We start from the raw sequence: 19,935 nt of genomic DNA on the forward strand, positions 1-19,935 counted from the left end.
CAAGCCACCCAACGGTGTGTGGCGGAGGGCACTTTACGTGCCACTGTCATTACCTCCCTTTCCTGTTCCAGTCGCGTATGGTTCGCGGGAAGAACGACTGCCTGAAAGCCTCCGTGCGCGCTCTAATCTCTCTAATTTTACATTCGTGATCTCCTCGGGAAGTATAAGTAGGGGGAAGCAATATATTCGATACCTCATCCAGAAACGCACCCTCTCGAAACCTGGCGAGCAAGCTACACCGCGATGCAGAGCGCCTCTCTTGCAGAGTCTGCCACTTGAGTTTATTAAACATCTCCGTAACGCTATCACGGTTACCAAATAACCCGGTGACGAAACGCGCCGCTCTTCTTTGGATCTTCTCTATCTCCTCCGTCAACCCGACCTGGTACGGATCCCACACTGATGAGCAATACTCAAGTATAGGTCGAACGAGTGTTTTGTAAGCCACCTCCTTTGTTGATGGACTACATTTTCTAAGCACTCTCCCAATGAATCTCAACCTGGTACCCGCCTTACCAACAATTAATTTTATATGATCATTCCAATCAAATCGTTCCGTACGCATACTCCCAGATATTTTACAGAAGTAACTGCTACCAGTGTTTGTTCCGCTATCATATAATCATACAATAAAGGATCCTTCTTTCTATGTATTCGCAATACATTACATTTGTCTATGTTAAGGGTCAGTTGCCACTCCCTGCACCAAGTGCCTATCCGCTGCAGATCTTCCTGTATTTCGCTACAATTTTCTAATGCAGCAACTTCTCTGTATACTACAGCATCATCCGCGAAAAGCCGCATGGAACTTCCGACACTATCTACTAAGTCATTTATATATATTGTGAAAAGCAATGGTCCCATAACACTCCCCTGTGGCACGCCAGAGGTTACTTTAACGTCTGTAGACGTCTCTCTGTTGATAACAACATGCTGTGTTCTGTTTGCTAAAAACTCTTCAATCCAGCCACACAGCTGGTCTGATATTCCGTAGGCTCTTACTTTGTTTATCAGGCGACAGTGCGGAACTGTATCGAACGCCTTCCGGAAGTCAAGAAAAATAGCCTCTACCTGGGAGCCTGTATCTAATATTTTCTGGGTCTCATGAACAAATAAGGCGAGTTGGGTCTCACACGATCGCTGTTTCCGGAATCCATGTTGATTCCTACATAGTAGATTCTGGGTTTCCAGAAATGACATGATACGCGAGCAAAAAACATGTTCTAAAATTCTACAAGAGATCGACGTAAGAGATATAGGTCTATAGTTTTGCGCATCTGCTCGACGACCCTTCTTGAAGACTGGGACTATCTGTGCTCTTTTCCAATCATTTGGAACCCTCCGTTCCTCTAGAGACTTGCGGTACACGGCTGTTAGAAGGGGGGCAAGTTCTTTCGCGTACTCTGTGTAGAATCGAATTGGTATCCCGTCAGGTCCAGTGGACTTTCCTCTATTGAGTGATTCCAGTTGCTTTTCTATTCCTTGGACACTTATTTCGATGTCAGCCATTTTCTCGTTTGTGCGAGGATTTAGAGAAGGAACTGCAGTGCGGTCTTCCTCTGTGAAACAGCTTTGGAAAAAGGTGTTTAGTATTTCAGCTTTACGCGTGTCATCCTCTGTTTCAATGCCATCATCATCCCGTAGTGTCTGGATATGCTGTTTCGAGCCACTTACTGATTTAACGTAAGACCAGAACTTCCTAGGATTTTCTGTCAAGTCGGTACATAGAATTTTACTTTCGAATTCAATGAACGCTTCACGCATAGCCCTCCTTACGCTAACTTTGACATCGTTTAGCTTCTGTTTGTCTGAGAGGTTTTGGCTGCGTTTAAACTTGGAGTGGAGCTCTCTTTGCTTTTGCAGTAGTTTCCTAACTTTGTTGTTGTACCACGGTGGGTTTTTCCCGTCCCTCACAGTTTTACTCGGCACGTACCTGTCTAAAACGCATTTTACGATTGCCTTGAACTTTTTCCATAAACACTCAACATTGTCAGTGTCGGAACAGAAATTTTCGTTTTGATCTGTTAGGTAGTCTGAAATCTGCCTTCTATTACTCTTGCTAAACAGATAAACCTTCCTCCCTTTTTTTATATTCCTATTAACTTCCATATTCAGGGATGCTGCAACGGCCTTATGATCACTGATTCCCTGTTCTGTACATACAGAGTCGAAAAGTTCGGGTCTGTTTGTTATCAGTAGGTCCAATATGTTATCTCCACGAGTCGGTTCTCTGTTTAATTCCTCGAGGTAATTTTCGGATAGTGCACTCAGTATAATGTCACTCGATGCTCTGTCCCTACCACCCGTCCTAAACATCTGAGTGTCCCAGTCTATATCTGGTAAAGTGAAATCTCCACCTAAGACTATAACATGCTGAGAAAATTTATGTGCAATGTATTCCAAATTTTCTCTCAGTTGTTCTGCCACTAATGCTGCTGAGTCGGGAGGTCGGTAAAAGGAGCCAATTATTAACCTAGTTCGGTTGTTTAGTGTAACCTCCACCCATAATAATTCACAGGAACTATCCACTTCTACTTCACTACAGGATAAACTACTACTAACAGCGATGAACACTCCACCACCGGTTGCATGCAATCTATCCTTTCTAAACACCGTCTGTACCTTTGTAAAAATTTCGGCAGAATTTATCTCTGGCTTAAGCCAGCTTTCTGTACCTATAACGATTTCAGCTTCGGTGCTTTCTATCAGCGCTTGAAGTTCCGGTACTTTACCAACGCAGCTTCGACAGTTGACAATTACAATACCGATTGCTGCTTGGTCCCCGCATGTCCTGACTTTGCCCCGCACCCGTTGAGGCTGTTGCCCTTTCTGTACTTGCCCAAGGCCATCTAACCTAAAAAACCGCCCAGCCCACGCCACACAACCCCTGCTACCCGTGTAGCCGCTTGTTGCGTGTAGTGGACTCCTGACCTATCCAGCGGAACCCGAAACCCCACCACCCTATGGCGCAAGTCGAGGAATCTGCAGCCCACACGGTCGCAGAACCGTCTCAGCCTCTGATTCAGACCCTCCACTCGGCTCTGTACCAAAGGTCCGCAGTCAGTCCTGTCGACGATGCTGCAGATGGTGAGCTCTGCTTTCATCCCGCTAGCGAGACTGGCAGTCTTCACCAAATCAGATAGCCGCCGGAAGCCAGAGAGGATTTCCTCCGATCCATAGCGACACACATCATTGGTGCCGACATGAGCGACCACCTGCAGATGGGTGCACTCTGTACCCTTCATGGCATCCGGAAGGACCCTTTCCACATCTGGAATGACTCCACCCGGTATGCACACGGAGTGCACATTGGTTTTCTTCCCCTCTCTTGCTGCCATTTCCCTAAGGGGCCCCATTACGCGCCTGACGTTGGAGCTCCCAACTACCAGTAAGCCCACCCTCTGCGACTGCCCGGATCTTGCAGACTGAGGGGCAACCTCTGGAACAGGACAAGCAGCCATGTCAGGCCGAAGATCAGTATCAGCCTGAGACAGAGCCTGAAACCGGTTCGTCAGACAAACTGGAGAGGCCTTCTGTTCAGCCCTCCGGAATGTCTTTCGCCCCCTGCCACACCTTGAAACGACCTCCCACTCTACCACAGGTGAGGAATCAGCCTCAATGCGGGCAGTATCCCGGGCAACCACAGTCTTAGTCCGATCAGAGGATGCGTGGGACGAGCTGGCCGTCCCCGACAAACCCCCATCCGGACCCCCACAGTGATGCCCATTGGCAACAGCCTCAAGCTGTGTGACCGAAGCCAACACTGCCTGAAGCTGGGAGCGAAGGGATGCCAACTCAGCCTGCATCCGAACACAGCAGTTGCAGTCCCTATCCATGCTAAAAACTGTTTTGCAAAGAACGTCTGAACTAATCTACAGAGAGCGCAAACAAATCGACAAAATTTAAACGGTTATTAAAATACAAGATTGCCTAGTAAATGCAGTAATGCTGCTACTTGCGCACTGCTGACACTGCTCGGCGGCGGAAGGAGACTAAGCGAAATTACACTATTCGGGTACTAAAACACGATGCTACACTCTCAAATACTATAATACGCCCGAAATTTATGAATTAAACAATGCAAGAACCAAAAACACGCAAAGAAATTAAGAATTGAACTATGTAACAAATGAGTGAGCTATGTTATTTACTGCTGTCACTAGCCACAGAACCCATTTTACTTGATGAAGAATGTCAAATATGCGTATAGTACTCTCTGAACAATTCTGTAACAGTTTTCATTAAGTCTGATAACATTTATTCTTAGCATAGCATTTACGCTACCAGCACTGTCCCAGTCGAGCCAAAGAGGAGAATGCAGTTGACAATAGCTCTAAATCATCAACACCTTCCTTAGATTGCTAATACTATCGGATGTGATATCTCCTTAATCTAATTGCACAGTTTGTCTGTGTTTGTAGTGAACCAAACAAGAACTCACTGGTTGCTAACGAATAACATCAGCAGACTTTTAATCTAAGGATCATTCCACGTCAAATCATGCACATCACATCATGTCATGTCACCCATCATCTCAGATTTTCATGAAACTTCACACATTTGCTTATATTTGTAACATAAGAATTTGTGCAAAACCTTTGTGCTCTCAGACTAAAACTTTTTTTTTGTTTATCGAATCTCAAATGTAGTGATATTTTAATAACTGGGCTCTGCAATAATGCCAATGAAAAATGGTACTTACCTACATAAATGCCCATAACTTAGGTGTTAAGTTTTTGATTTGAATTTTTTTCACAAGTTAAGAGAGGCAAATGCTTAACAGACATGAAATTATTTAAGCAGTAAAGTTACAAAGAACAGTACAAAAAATTAATTTGACACCTTCCACATTGAAAAATGCTTATATCACATATCTCCAATCTGGTGGGAACTTATAATTGGTCTTAAATAATTCCAAGGACAGTACACATGGTAATAAAATAAAATTATTAATCTGACACACAGATAAATCTGAAATCACAATACTTTGTGTTGTGGTGGTGGGGGCAGTAAGAAAGATCATCCATACCTGACACCCATTGCTTCGGATTTTCCCGAAACTTTTTTGCACAAATTCTAGTGTCCGATTTCATCCGTCGGCTTTGAGCAATTACGTCATACCTAAGGTAAAGACACTACGTATAGGCAATCTATGAACACCACTTGTCATACTCTTAAACAAACAAATGTAGCGCCCAATAAAATTATAATCACAGTCACGTAGTTATTTACTTAGTCATGTATTATATCGGAACGAAAATAATTAAGAACAAGAATTAGAAATGAATTTTCATGTCTGCTAAGAAGTATTCTTGTAATTTCTGCGACTAGTAAAGCACAGAGAACTTTTAAATTGCATTACAGTAAAGTGCATGGTGAAGTCATATTTCTATAAAATAGTGTTAATTTTATATTAATTATTGAATGTAATGGGAGAAGTGCAGGAAAGTAGGAGTTTTGGGCGGGGAGAAACTAAAATGTATCAGAAAAACAGGAAAATTAAATGAATGACAACAAATACAGAACAGTAGCATAAAATGTGGAGCAACCGACACACTAAATTCTAAAAGAAAGCCAGTACATGGCAAACAAATATCTAAAAAAAATAAAGGACATTAGAATCAATAGCTAAAATTAGCCTATGTAGGTATATTCCAGTTACTGATTCAAACTGTTGCATGATTCATACACATAAATTATTTTTGCAGTTGTATGCACTGAAAAGTAATAACATTTCTACATTTGTAATTGCTCTCTATAACTACTTGGTGTATAACAAAAATTGGAATTGGTAACTAGAACTGACCTTCTATATAGGTCAGTTCTAGATATCAATTCTAATATTAGTAACTTTTTTTGCTGTAGTTCAGAGAGCAATTACAAATGCAGAAATCCTATTAGCCTACATTTCAGTGCTGAAAAAAATTATATAATTAATGAATCATCGAATGGCTGGAATTGGTAACTAGAATTGGCCTATGTAGGAGGTCAATTCTAGTTACCAGTTCCAACTATTCGATGGTTCATAATAGTCGACATTTTTGCAGTAAATGTGTGGACTACGGTATGTTTTTGTAGGATTTCTAGATTTCTTATTGATCTCAGAACCACTGCGAAAAACTATTAAATACTGTGTTAACAGCTTCCAGATTTTTCTCTTTTTCATAGTGCACTCTTTTTCATAGTGCACTTACTATTATTGAAATGATATAAATAACGAACCATAGAATGGTTGCAATCGGTTACCAGAATGAACCTGTATAGGTCAGTTCCAGTTACCAATTCCACTATTTGTTAGACTTTTTGTCAATTTTCGTTACTTGTATACTCCTCCCGTTAGATTTAACAAGTAGTATTAAAAGTTAACGTCGGTTCATAATATTATAACTTCGTCATGTGCTATACTGTACGGGACTTAAAGGACCTCTGTGTTTTTCGTACTCCCATACATTACGACAATAATTTATTTCAGACATGTATACTTCTCTTTTTCTGTTCGTATTTATTTTAGTTACTTTTAATTCTTGTCTGTATAACTTGTGACTAAGTAATTAATCGCTTGAACTGTGTTTGTAATTTTATCATACACTTCAATCGTTTGTTTACCGATACGATCAGTTTCTTTCAAAGATTGCCTCTATGTAGCGTCTCTGCCTTTGGTATGACGTCATTGCTCAAAGCTGACTAGTGGAATCGGACACTAGAATTGACCTACTTTTTCTGCTTGTTACTTTCTGCATGACAATAGTCAATGCAAAATTTCTCCACATACTTCATGTAGTTTAAGGGGGAAAAATGGAAACTTTTTTACAAACGTAAATGCCACAACTAAAGTTTGTCATTCGGATTGTGTTATTTCAGATAATAATAATAATAATAAAGGAATAACTTATCTGAAACCTAAAGATCAAGCAGACACAGCAAACCCACCTAAATATCGCCCCATAACATGCCTACCAATAATCTACAAAATATTAACTTCAGTCATTACACAGAAATTAATGACACATACAACACAGAACAAAATTATAAATGAAGAACAAAAAGGCTGCTGCAAAGGAGCACGAGGATGTAAAGAGCAACTGATAATAGATGCAGAGGTGACATATCAAGCTAAAACTAAACAAAGGTCGCTACACTATGCATACATTGATTACCAAAAAGCTTTTGATAGTGTACCCCACTCATGGTTACTACAGATATTGGAAATATACAAAGTAGATCCTAAATTGATACAGTTCCTAAACATAGTAATGAAAAACTGGAAAACCACACTTAATATCCAAACAAATTCAGATAATATCACATCACAGCCAATACAGATTAAGCGTGGAATATACCAAAGAGACTCATTAAGTCCTTTCTGGTTCTGTCTTGCTCTGAACCCACTATCCAACATGCTAAATAATACAAATTATGGATATAATATTACTGGAACATACCCACACAAAATCACACATTTGCTATACATGGATGATCTAAAACTACTGGCAGCAACCAATCAACAACTCAACCAATTACTAAAGATAACAGAAGTATTCAGCAATGATATAAATATGGCTTTTGGAACAGACAAATGTAAGAAAAATAGCATAGTCAAGGGAAAACACACTAAACAAGAAGATTACATATTGAATAACCACAGTGACTCCATAGAAGCGATGGAAAAAACAGATGCCTACAAATATCTAGGATACAGACAAAAAATAGGAATAGATAATACAAATATTAAAGAAGAACTAATAGAAAAATATAGACAAAGACTAACAAAAATACTGAAAACAGAATTGACAGCAAGAAACAAGACAAAAGCTATAAATACTTATGCTATACCAATATTGACCTACTCATTTGGAGTAGTGAAATGGAGTAACACAGACCTAGAAGCACGCAATACACTTACACGATCACAATGCCACAAATATAGAATACATCACATACATTCAGCAACAGAAAGATTCACATTAAGCAGAAAGGAAGGAGGAAGGGGATTTATTGACATAAAAAACCTACATTATGGACAGGTAGGCAATTGAAGAAAATTCTTTCTAGAACGATCAGAAACTAGCAAATTACACAAAGCAATCACTCATATAAATACATCGGCTACACCACTGCAATTTCATAACCACTTCTACAACCCTTTAGATCACATAACATCAATAGATATGAAGAAAGTAAATTGGAAAAAGAAAACACTACATGGCAACCACCCGTATCATCTTACACAGCCACACATCGATTAAGATGCATCCAACACATGGCTAAGAAAAGGCAATATATACAGTGAGACGGAAGGATTCATGATTGCAATACAGGATCAAACAATAAACACCAGATATTACAGCAAGCATATTATTAAAGATCCCAATACCACAACAGATAAATGCAGACTTTGCAGACAACAAATAGAAACAGTAGATCACAAGCAGATGTACAATACTAGGAATACCCTAGAAGACATGACAATGTAGCAAAAATAATACATCAACAACTTGCCATACAACATAAACTAATAAAACAACACGTTCCCACATACAAGTATGCACCACAAAATGTACTGGAGAATGATGAATACAAATTATCCTGGAACAGAACCATTATAACAGATAAAACACCACCACATAACAAACCTGACATCATACTCACCAATAAAAAGAAGAAATTAACACAACTAATCGAAATATCCATACCCAATACAAGAAATATACAGAAGAAAACAGGAGAAAAAAATTGAAAAATACATCCAACTGGCTGAGGAAGTCAAGGACATGTGGCATCAGGATAAAGTTGACGTTATACCGATTATACTATCAACTACAGGAGTCATACCACACAATATCCACCAGTACATCAATGCAATACAGCTACATACAAACTTATATATACAACTACAGAAATCCGTAATTATTGATACATGTTCAATTACCCGAAAGTTCCTAAATGCAATATAACATATACCGTACAGTTAAAAGAAAGTGACGCTTGATCAAGGTCTACGTCACCTTCCATTTTTAACCAGACTTAACGTCTGAGAAAGTAAAGAAATAATAATAATAATAATAATAATAATAATAATAATAATAATAATAATAATATAATTAATATAATAATAAAGGTGTATGAAGTTGACCACGATCACATTTCTAAGTATGTTGTGAAACATGTGTAACCTTAAGCCTTGCAGAGCAGCGATGATTGGTGTGTAGCGTAAGTGCCCTAGTTGTTTGTTGATTCTGATCCCTGTCTTGGGTGTTACAGTTAGAGGTCGTTTAAGACACCCCAGCTCATAACTCAAGTATTGCTCATTGAACTGAACAGGGATTCCTCTGATGTAATTTTTAGCACAAATAAATCTATTAATAATCTTGTCTGGAACTAACAAGTCCTTTGTTTTAGGATTTTATTACTTTTTTACTTAGTTCAGTATCTGGCATATTTACAATATTTGTATGGTCCATGGTAATTTACAAAACATTCATCCATTGCGTTAACAGCCTCCAGAAATCAGTCCTTTGTTATTGTAACTGATCCTTTATCCACTGTTTGTATTTAAAACAGTCTGTTACATGAACTATTGTTAGCAGATGTTTCATCTGATTGGGGTATTTACTTGACAATTCGAAAGCAAAATAAGTGTCCTTCACTACTCATTTTATCTTCAAGCTTATGCCAGTTTATTACATCAAATTCAAACAATGCTTCAGAACAGTTATCATCAGTTTTGTATTTTTCAGCTTCCTGAAGATTTGTGCAGTGGAACAAACTTCCATACGTTGTAGGTATAAGTTATCACTATTATCTCTGGAAGCAGTCAGATACTCTTCTCTCTCATCTTCTCCATTTCTCTTCTTTCTAAATGATGTCAACGAATGCTTGCCCACAAAATACCAATGCTGTCTTATAGGTAAATAGAAATCCATTTGGGCCATACTTGCGCTGTATGAGAACTAGTTCTTGAGGTTTGCAATCAACAAATATTTCGTTCCGTAACTCCTTTACAGAGATTGAAACATATTTTTTGAATGATTGCGTAATTTCCTTTGCCTACATCTGAAGCTACAGATAAAACTTTTTACTCTGCTTCTTCAACACAGATGATTGCTCAAAACCATATTTATTTTGCCACTGCTGTCTCAGAATTACTAGGTAGCTTTCAGTTACCATTGATACCATGAACTATCCCAGTGTGATTGTAATTTGAGGGTCATTTGCCAGAGTGAACCAACTACAAATTTGGACAATTTGAGTTTGCGATAGAAATGATGTAGAATATCATAAATATTCATGTGGCATAATGAACCAAGACTATGGCTTGACAGTGTGAGATTTTTTCATATTGCCACTTCTCACATATCTCAGATCTACAATTATCTCTGGTGAGGAAGTGAACTAAGTCCAGTGACAAGTTGGCTGTCTGTCTTGTACATGGAAGTTCACTTCAGTCGGGTGACAGTGAGTATATTTCCAGTGACAAATATTTGCCATTCTCAGGTTAATCAAGTAGTGAAGGTACATTTTATATCTAAAAATATATAAACTTGGCTGAAAGTGTGTAAATGGTCTTTTGTGGTCTACACTTATGTGAGTCTATGTTTTCATGTGAAATTGAACTAATGACATGATGGTGTGCTGTGTAGCCATCTAGAAAGTAAAGTGGGAACTATATAGGTTATAGGTTTACATAAAGAATATTTTATCTTTTGAGGCCAGTGAGTCTATAAGGTGTAGCATAAGAAAGACAATCAAAATGTGCAGAATCAAGTTTGATGTGGTGGAAATCAAAAGTGACAGTTTCTTCAGCTTTGTTAATCATCTGTTTTAAGAAATAGGAAAAAAGTTTATGGGCTAACTGTAGAGTGGAGGAACATAAGATATATCAGAATGAGCAAAGAGAAGCCCAATACGATACAGTTTAAGTATAGTCACAGTAACAATGTAGAATACTATAAGTTAGAGATTGGTCAGCTGAACTTCACATTTCCCTAAATGTAAACCACTTAAATTCCAAAGAAGAAAGACCTGGAGTCAATGCTGTGCTTCATTCCCACTATTTCCTGTGATTTTTACAAGAAATTACCAACTGCTACACAGATAACTAGAAGTTTCAGTGAAGATTTGTTGTCAGAATGAGATACCCCAAAGTTCTATTTAAATTGTACAGGGTATTATCTCTTAACAGCACACAACATTTTGCTAAGATGAATGAAACAAGACTGCTGTACAGATAACATCTGCAATGAGACAGTAAAGTTGTTCAGTTTTTATCACACTTCCCCATAATGACCCTAATTTTTCCAGGCCTGGAATGTGTGTTTAATTTGAAAAGACAATAAAGAACATTGAACATATATTAGGAGTCTGTTTAATATCATTTATTTGCCTTAATCTCTCAAAAGATTACACTTTTTAAAAAGACTTTAGAGCATGAATGTTGCCAAACATGCAATTTCTTGTTGGTCACTTTGGCATAGGATACTACAATTATGAGCACCAAAAATCCTTTCCTCCCTCCTCTCAAAACCTGTTGCTTATGTAGACTTGTTTCATTGAAACTAAGAGCTACAGTCTTCTGAGAATCTTCAGAATTCCGTGACAAATGAGTCATAATCAACAGAACATTGTGTAGTATGCCTGTGGAACATATGTTTGGCAGTTTCCGTTACCTTGCTGATTATTCAAAGGCACTAACTGAAATAGAAAAGAGTAAAAATTGTCATTGGTGCTCCGTTGAGAAAAAAATCTATTTATAATGTTATTTTATGTATCTCCAGTAAGCACATAAATTTTTACAAAATCTGTGAATTGTATTAACAAAGCTGTCAACAATTTAGATGATGGATTGGGGTCACGAAATTTCTGCCAGTCTTCAACAAAAACATTTTTAATCATCTTGCCAAAAAATCTGTGGCACAAACCTGTGATGTGAGAGATGTTAATAACGTGGCATGTGGAATACTCAAATGATCTGGATTTTGTAGAAGCTGTATGGGATTTGGATGATAATGACAGGAAGCCATTTACTGCAAATTATGCATGTGTTTTTACAATTAGAGATATCTACAGTACTGGAAAATGGTTCATATTTTTTGTCTAATTCAGGAGGGAGATGTGGATTTATTGGGACTTTTATAAGAACTAATTATTTTATTGCAGTATGCTAAAATGGAGCCAAAATTACTAGTTTATGATCAGGGATTTATTAATCATTGTGGTCAAGCATTTATAGATTACATCTGAAAGACATTGTTTCAATGTCAAGGGTAGAGAATGTTAGCTGTTTATGACGTCCCCCAGTTGTTCAAAAGTGTTCGTAATATCTGCTTAGTGACAACTTCACTTTGAGTAGTGCTGTTGTTTCTTTTGAAGCTGTCAGCGAGACACATTGATGAGAACAACAACAACAACAAAAAGCAGAATATCATTAAAGCTCGCTGAGACTCTCTTGTGCATCCAGATTCATTCCATAAATTGAATGTGAAGATGACAGTTTAGGTCTGCAACCACTCTGTTGCTGCAGCTGATAGAACTTGTACAACAACTAATGAGTTACAGTGTGTTAGTGATCTGGGTGTAGTGTCTTTGATTAGTAATCAAAACATCCTAGGTCCTGGGTTTGAAACCCAACACTGCTTAAATTTTGATTAATAATCAGCATTGGCACCTGAAGACTTGCGGCAAAAGAAGTCGCCCTCATTTTGCGAAAAGCCTTGTCAAATAGTGCGGAAGAGTTGGGGCACTCTTTTGTCCTTGGGGTTGCAAACTGCCCCTAATGTCGGAAGAATCAGCAATGATCAACGGGATGAGGATGCGGAATGCAATGGAAACCACTGCATTAAAGACACATCATGTGCGTCCACATGACATGTGGCCTGTAATTGAAAAAGTGTCATGATGAACCCTCCACTGACAAAAGATTCCAGAATAGTACCCCATTCAGATTTCTGGGAGGGGACTTCCAAGAGGAGATGTTCACAAGAAAAAGATTGAATTGCGAGTGAAAGGATAACGTTCTACAAGTAGGGGCGCAGAATGTCAGAAGCTCGAACGTGGTAGGTAAGCTAGAAAATCTGAAAAGGGGAAATGAAGAGGCTCAATCGAGATATAGTAGGGGTCAGTGAAGTGAAATGGAAAGAAGGCAAGGATTTCTGGTCAGATGAGTGTAGGGTATTATCAACAGCAGCAGAAAATGGTATTACGGGATGGGAGTAGGATTAGTTATGAATAGGACAGTAGGGCAGAGAGTGTGTTACTCTGAACAGTTCAGTGATAGGGTTCTTTTCATCAGCATAGACAGCAAACCAACACTGACAATGATAATTGAGGTATACATGCCGATGTCACAAGCTGAAGATAGAGATGGAGAAAGTATATGAGGATATTGAAAGGCTAATACAGTACATAAAGGGAGGGGAGTGAGTAGAAGAAAAGGTTACAGAAGAGTATGGACTTGGGACAAGGAACGAGAGAGCGTAAAGACTAATTGAATTCTGTAATAAATTTCAGGTAGTAATAGTGAATACTCTGTTAAAGAACCACAAGAGGAGGAGGAGGAGGAGGAGGAGGAGGAGGAGGAGGTATATGGGGGCATTTGAAAATTCCGTACAAAAATAGAAATTACTTACGTGTTTGGGGAAACTTTTTTCCCCCGACATAGTCTCCTGTTAGACTTATACACTTCATTTAACACTGTTCTAATTTGTGGATCCCTTCCGAATAATAGGAATTGTCCAAGTCTGCAAAATAGGTATTAGTTGCTGCAATCACCTCCTCGTTTGAATAAAATCTTTGTCCCACCAGCCGTTTCTTCAAATTGGGGAACAAATAATAGTCTGAGGGAGTGAAGTCTGGAGAATAGGGGGGATGTGAAACGAGTTGGAATCCTATTTCCATTAATTTTGCGACCACAATTGCTGAGGTGTGTGCTGGTGCATTGTCATGATGGAAAAGGACTTTTTTGCAGTCCAATCGCTGGCGTTTCTCTTGCAGCTCATGCTCCAGTAACGATGAATAATATGCTCCTGTAATAGTTTTACCCTTTTTCAGATAGTCAATGAGGATTATCCCTAGCAAATCCCAAAAGACAGTCACCATAACCTTTCTGGCCGAAGGAATGGTCTTTGCCTTTTTTTGTGCAGATTCTCCCTTGGCAACCTGTTGTTTAGATTGTTCTTTGGTCTCAGGAGTGTAGTGATGTATCCATGTTTCATCCACAGTGATGAAACCACACTTAAAGTCCTGTGGATTGTTCCTGAACAGCTGCAAACCATTCTTGCAACACTTCACACGATTCCGTTTTTGGTCAAATGTGAGCAGCCACGGAACCCATCTTGTGGATAGCTTTCTCATGTCCAAATGTTTTCTGTAAAATATTACGTACCCGTTCATTCGAGATGCCCACAGCACCAGCAATCTCGCACACCTTAACTCTTCTGTCATCCATCACCATATCGTGGATTTTATCAATGATTTCTAGAGTTGTAACTTCCACAGGGCGTCCAGAACATTCAGCCATATGGCCACTCCGAAAATTTTGAAACCACTTATAAACTGTTCTAATCGAAGGTGCAGAGTTACCGTAATGTTTATCAAGCTTTTCTTTAGTGTCCTGAGGCGTTTTGCCTTTCATAAAGTAAGGTTTAATCACAACACTAAATTCTTTTTTGTCCATTTTTTGACAATCACTCAACTTCCTTGATTCACATGAATGTCAAACACAAAAAAGTAGACCAATATGGCTGAAACTTGGTGTGCGTTCTTTCCAAAGATGTTGCTAACGAAACATGACCTTGATACATGCCAGTGGTGCAATCTCTCGGACTTTGCACGGACTTTTCAAACACCCCTCGTACTTGGAAAAGGGCAGGTGATATGGGAAGATTTCAGTTAGATTACATCATGATCAAACAGATTCCGAAATCAGATACTGCATTGTAAGGTGTACCCAGGAGCAGATATAGACTCATGTCACCATGTAGTAGTGATGAAGAGTAGGCTGGAGTTTATAAGAGATTAGTCACGAAGAATCAATATGTAAAGAAGTGGGATATGGAAGTACTAAGGGATGACAAGATACACTTGAAGTTCTCTAGGGCTATAGACAGAGCAGTAAGGAATAGCTCAGTAGGCAGTGCAGTTGAAGAGCAAGGAATATCTCTAAAAAGGGCAATCACAGAAGTTGGAAAGGAAAACATGGATACAAAGAAGGCAACTGTGAAGACCATGGGTAACAGAAGAGGTACTTCAGTTGATTGATGAAAGAAGGAAGTACAAGAATGATAAGAGAAATTCCAGAATAAAGAAATACATGTCGCTGAGGAATGAAATACATAGGAAGTGCAGGGAAGCTAAGACGAAATGGCTGCATTAAAAATATGAAGAAATTGATAAAGAAATTACTGTCGGAAGGACTGACTCAGCATATAGGAAAGTCAAAACAAACTTCGATGAAATTAAAAGCAAGGGTGGTAACATTAAGAGTGCAATGGGAGTTGCACTGTTAATTGCAGAGGAGAGAGCAGATAGGTGGAAAGAGTACATTGAAGGCCTCTATGTGGGGGGAAGATTTTTCTGATGTGATAGAAGAAGAAACAAGAGTCGATTTAGAAGAGATGGGCGATCCAGTATTAGAATCAGAATTCAAGATAGATTTGGAGGACTTAAGATCAAATAAGGCAGAAGGGATAGATAACATTCCATCAGAATTTCTAAAATCATTGGGGGAAGTGGCAACGAAACAACTATCCACATTGGTGTGTAGAATGTCTGAGTCTGGCAACATACCATCTGAATTTTAGAAAAATATCATCCACACAATTCCAAAGAATGCAATAGCCGACAAGTGTGACATTATAGCACAATCAGCTTAACAGCTCATGCATCTAAGTTGATGACAAAAATAATATACCGTCAAGTGGGGTGATTTCGTACACCGGGCCGAATTCGGAGAGTATGGCTTATTTGCTCTTTGTCACTGCATAGAAACAAAGAATTACTTATTTTAACGTCCGTGCGCCAGTTATTTTAAGCACAAGATTGCATTTATTGCTTTCCACAACTTTTATTTTGCATCAATTGTTTCCCTAGGTGAATAACTGATGAACAGTCTCAGTGTTAAAAATCCATGCACTATCGTAAAGTGGAAACTTTCTATTGTTGCACCGAGTGGGAAGTTATTGTAACCGTAATTGTCGACGCGCTCAGTAGCTAACAGCACTGAGACAATTTCTGTACAAGTTTGACGAGTTTCTCATGCAAGGTTATAAAATAATGACGGTTTTTGTAAAACTGTACTGTGTGAAGTGATTTCGGATAATGCCAAGAACATATAAGAGCAGGAGAGGTGCTACAGTATGGTGTAATTATGACCCGGAACTTTTAGATAAAGCTGTTCGTGATATTCAGAGTGGTAAATTATCATACAGAAAAGCGTGTGATTTGTATGGTATTCCTAAATCAACCCTACAAAATAAAGTGGAGGAAGCACATCCGAAAAAAATGGGAGAACAGTCAGTGCTAAATAAAGAAGAAGAAGAAATGTTGAAGCAAGGTATCTTGTGGGCTACACATTGGGGATTTCCCTTCACTAAATTGGATATTAGATATTTAGTTAAAGGCTACCTTGATAAATCTGGCTGAAAAGAGAAGAAATTTCGTAATAATTTGCCAGGAGAAGAATGGGTGCATTTATTCCTCAAATGACAGTCAGAAGATCTTTCCGTTCGCTTAAGTGAAAATATTAAACGAGCTCGTGCAGAAGTGAACAAAGAGACTGTTAAGATGTTTTTCTCTAATATCAAGAAAAGCTGGAAAATCTCCCACCTAGCAACATGATCAATGTATAAAATGTCACCAAAATCAAATAAAAATCATGTAGAATTTTAAAAAAAGGCAATAACTGTCGGAATTCACCCTCTGTATACTGTAACTTCGGACAGAGATGTAAAAAACACGTGTGTCCAAAATCACCCAAATCCATGGGGTGACTTTGGACACTTTATTTAACTGCCTTAGATAAATATACCTACACATACACTTTCTGGTTCTGGGATATTTTATTCGTTACACATATACCCGATCACTTCCATAACAATAATTTAATGTAACAATATATACGAAAGTTACAATCAAAATAACGACAAAACCGTCCGAAATCACCCCGTTTGATGATACAGGAGAATGGGAAAGAAAATTGTGGATATGTCAGATGACATGAATTTGGCTTTAGAAAAGGTAAAGGCACGAGAGAAGCAGCTTGACGTAGTATTTAATAATGGAAGCAAGACTAAAGAAAAATCAAGACATGTTTATAGGATTTGTCGACCTGGAAAAAGCAATCAACAGTGTAAAATGGCGCAAGATGGTCGTAATTCTGAGAAAAATAGGGGTAAACTATAGGGAGAAATGGATAATACACAATATGTACAAGAGTCAAGAGGGAATAATAAAAGTGGATGACCAAGAACAAAGTGCGCAGTTTAAAAAGGGTGTAAGACAGGGATGTAGTCTTTCGCCCTTACTGTTCAGTCTATACATCGAAGGAGCAATGATGCAAATAAAAGAAACATTCAGGAGTGGGATTAAAATACACGGTGAAATGGTATCAGTGATACAGTTCGCTGATGATATTGCTATCCTGAGTGAAAGTGAAGAAGAATTACATGGTCTGTTGAATGGACTGGACAGTCTAATGAGTACAGAATATGGACTGAGAGTAAGTCAAAGAAAGGCCAAAATAATGAAAAGTAGCAGAAATGAGAACAGTGAGAAACTTAACACCAGGATTGATGGTCATGAAGTAGATGAAGTTAAGGATTTTACTACCTAGGCAGCAAAATAACCAATGACTGATGGAGCAAGGAGGACATCAAAAGCAGACTAACACTGGCAGAAAGGGCGTTCCTGGCAAAGAGAAGAGTACTAGTACCAAACATAGACCTTAATTTGAGGTAGAAATTTCTGATAGTGTATGTTTGGAGCACAGCATTGTATAGTAGTAAAATATGGATTGTGGGAAAAATGGAACAAAAGAGACTCGAAGCATTTGAGGTGTGGTGCTACAGACAAGTGTTGAAAATTAGGTGAACTCATAAGATTAGGAATGAGGAGGTTCTGCACCGAAGCGGAGAGGAAAGGAACGTATGGAAAACACTGACAAGGAGAAGGGACAGGATGATAGGACATCTGTTAAGCCATCAGGGATTGACTTCCATGGTTCTACAAGGAGCTGTGGAGAGCAAAAACTGTAGAGGAAGACATCCAGCAAATAATTGCAAGTGCTACTGTGAGGTGAAGAGGTTGGCACAGGAAAGGAATTTGTGGAGGGCCACATCATACCAGTCACAAGACTGATGACTCAAAGTAAAGAAAAGAACACAACTGGTTTTATAAATTTAATAATTTGTTGGACTTAAGCAATGGCAGTACAGCTGTTTTCTCTGGCCCAGATAGTTGTGCATTATCAAAACAGTGTTCAGAAGTAATGGAAGCATTAGGAAGGTTAAAAGAAGTTATAAGTGTCATACATAAAATTCAATTTTTTTAGAGGAATAAACTCTTGCAGTTAAAATTTTACTGACTATAGCAGGTGGAATCAAGATGCCCAAGATAATTTATTTTCAGTGTACCATCAAAAAGATGGCTACAATTGGTATCCAGCAGAAAGAACAATTAAGTGCTTGTTCTGAACAAGCACTATTAACTAGCTTATGAAATCTCCTGACTCTTCAAATTGTGAGAATTATACATATGATTTTATTGAACACTTGTGTTAGAAAAGGAAGATGAACGAACCTCAGCTGTTGAACACTGGAGAAGTGAAAATCATTGACATTCCTGGTTCCTCTGTGGATGGGGAAGGGAGTACCATTGAGGCTGAAGAGTATCTTTCTTCGCCTCAGAAAGATCTTTCTACCAGTGTTCAGTAGTGCATTTTTTTGTCTGCTTAACTCATAAAAGCATCCAGAACTTTGCGTGTCTGTGATGTAAGGAGACACATCTAACAATGAGTTACAGGAGAAGGAAGACTTAATTTATTCTCCATAAAAGCTATGTAACTGCCAATGTGTCTGATTCTTCAACTGGTCTCAGAACTCCAACTATTGTGTTCAGAAGTGTTATTGAAATGTCTGTACAGGCATACAAATCCTGATTTATACAGTTGGTTTATAAGAGAAGGTTAAAGTTTAGGATTCTTAACTGCATGTAATCCTCACTGGAACAGTTTCACTGGTTTCATGATGAGAAATGTGGAGGACATATACTTTTTCTTTCAAATCATTGTGCTAAATGTAAGTTGTGTTATAATTGCAGGAGAAGTCAAATAAAACACATTCAAAACTTGACATACAAAATATCTTGATAACATTGCACTAATCTCTCTCTCTCTCTCTCTCTCTCTCTCTTCCCTTTCTTTTTCAATTTTTTAATTAATTTTTTAAGGAAGAAACAGCATTCTTGAAGATGTAGTTCAGCGTCTAAATGAAATGACATTCATGTACAACTGATTATAATCAGATGCAAAATGTAATTGTGGTTAAGGCGGCATATGGAAATGCTTACATAGCAGGCAAAAATTGTTTCTTATTCTTGTTTACTGTCTTAATGTGAAAAATATAGCCATTATAATTCACGTACTCCTAAGACATACACTCTCCGTAAGTTGAGGTTACGTCTGTAGTGTCAAGACATGGTACCAAACAGTACACAGGTCTTATTTACTACAGGAATTGTTCTCAGATCACTTGCTTATTGGTTGTATTGAGACTCCTGTGTCTGTTATTGATCAAATTTTGAATCTGATGCAGTAAAATGCTCTGGACCTATAGTTCATGTTCATTTTTACATCAGGTCGGATGCGTTTGAGCTTTGGTGCTGGCGTAGGATGCTACGCATAAAATGGACCGAAAGAACAACAAATGTGTCCATTATTGAACA

At 38.4% G+C, this 19,935-nt stretch overlaps 1 protein-coding gene across 1 annotated transcript in view; it reads left to right on the plus strand.

Annotated features, from left to right (window-relative positions):
* Positions 1-19,935, plus strand: part of LOC126473694 (replication termination factor 2) — a 64,107-nt gene that overhangs the window by 23,651 nt on the left and 20,521 nt on the right. The window lies entirely within an intron of this gene.

Source organism: Schistocerca serialis, chromosome 4 (genome assembly GCF_023864345.2).
Source record: "Schistocerca serialis cubense isolate TAMUIC-IGC-003099 chromosome 4, iqSchSeri2.2, whole genome shotgun sequence".
Lineage (NCBI taxonomy): Eukaryota > Metazoa > Arthropoda > Insecta > Orthoptera > Acrididae > Schistocerca > Schistocerca serialis.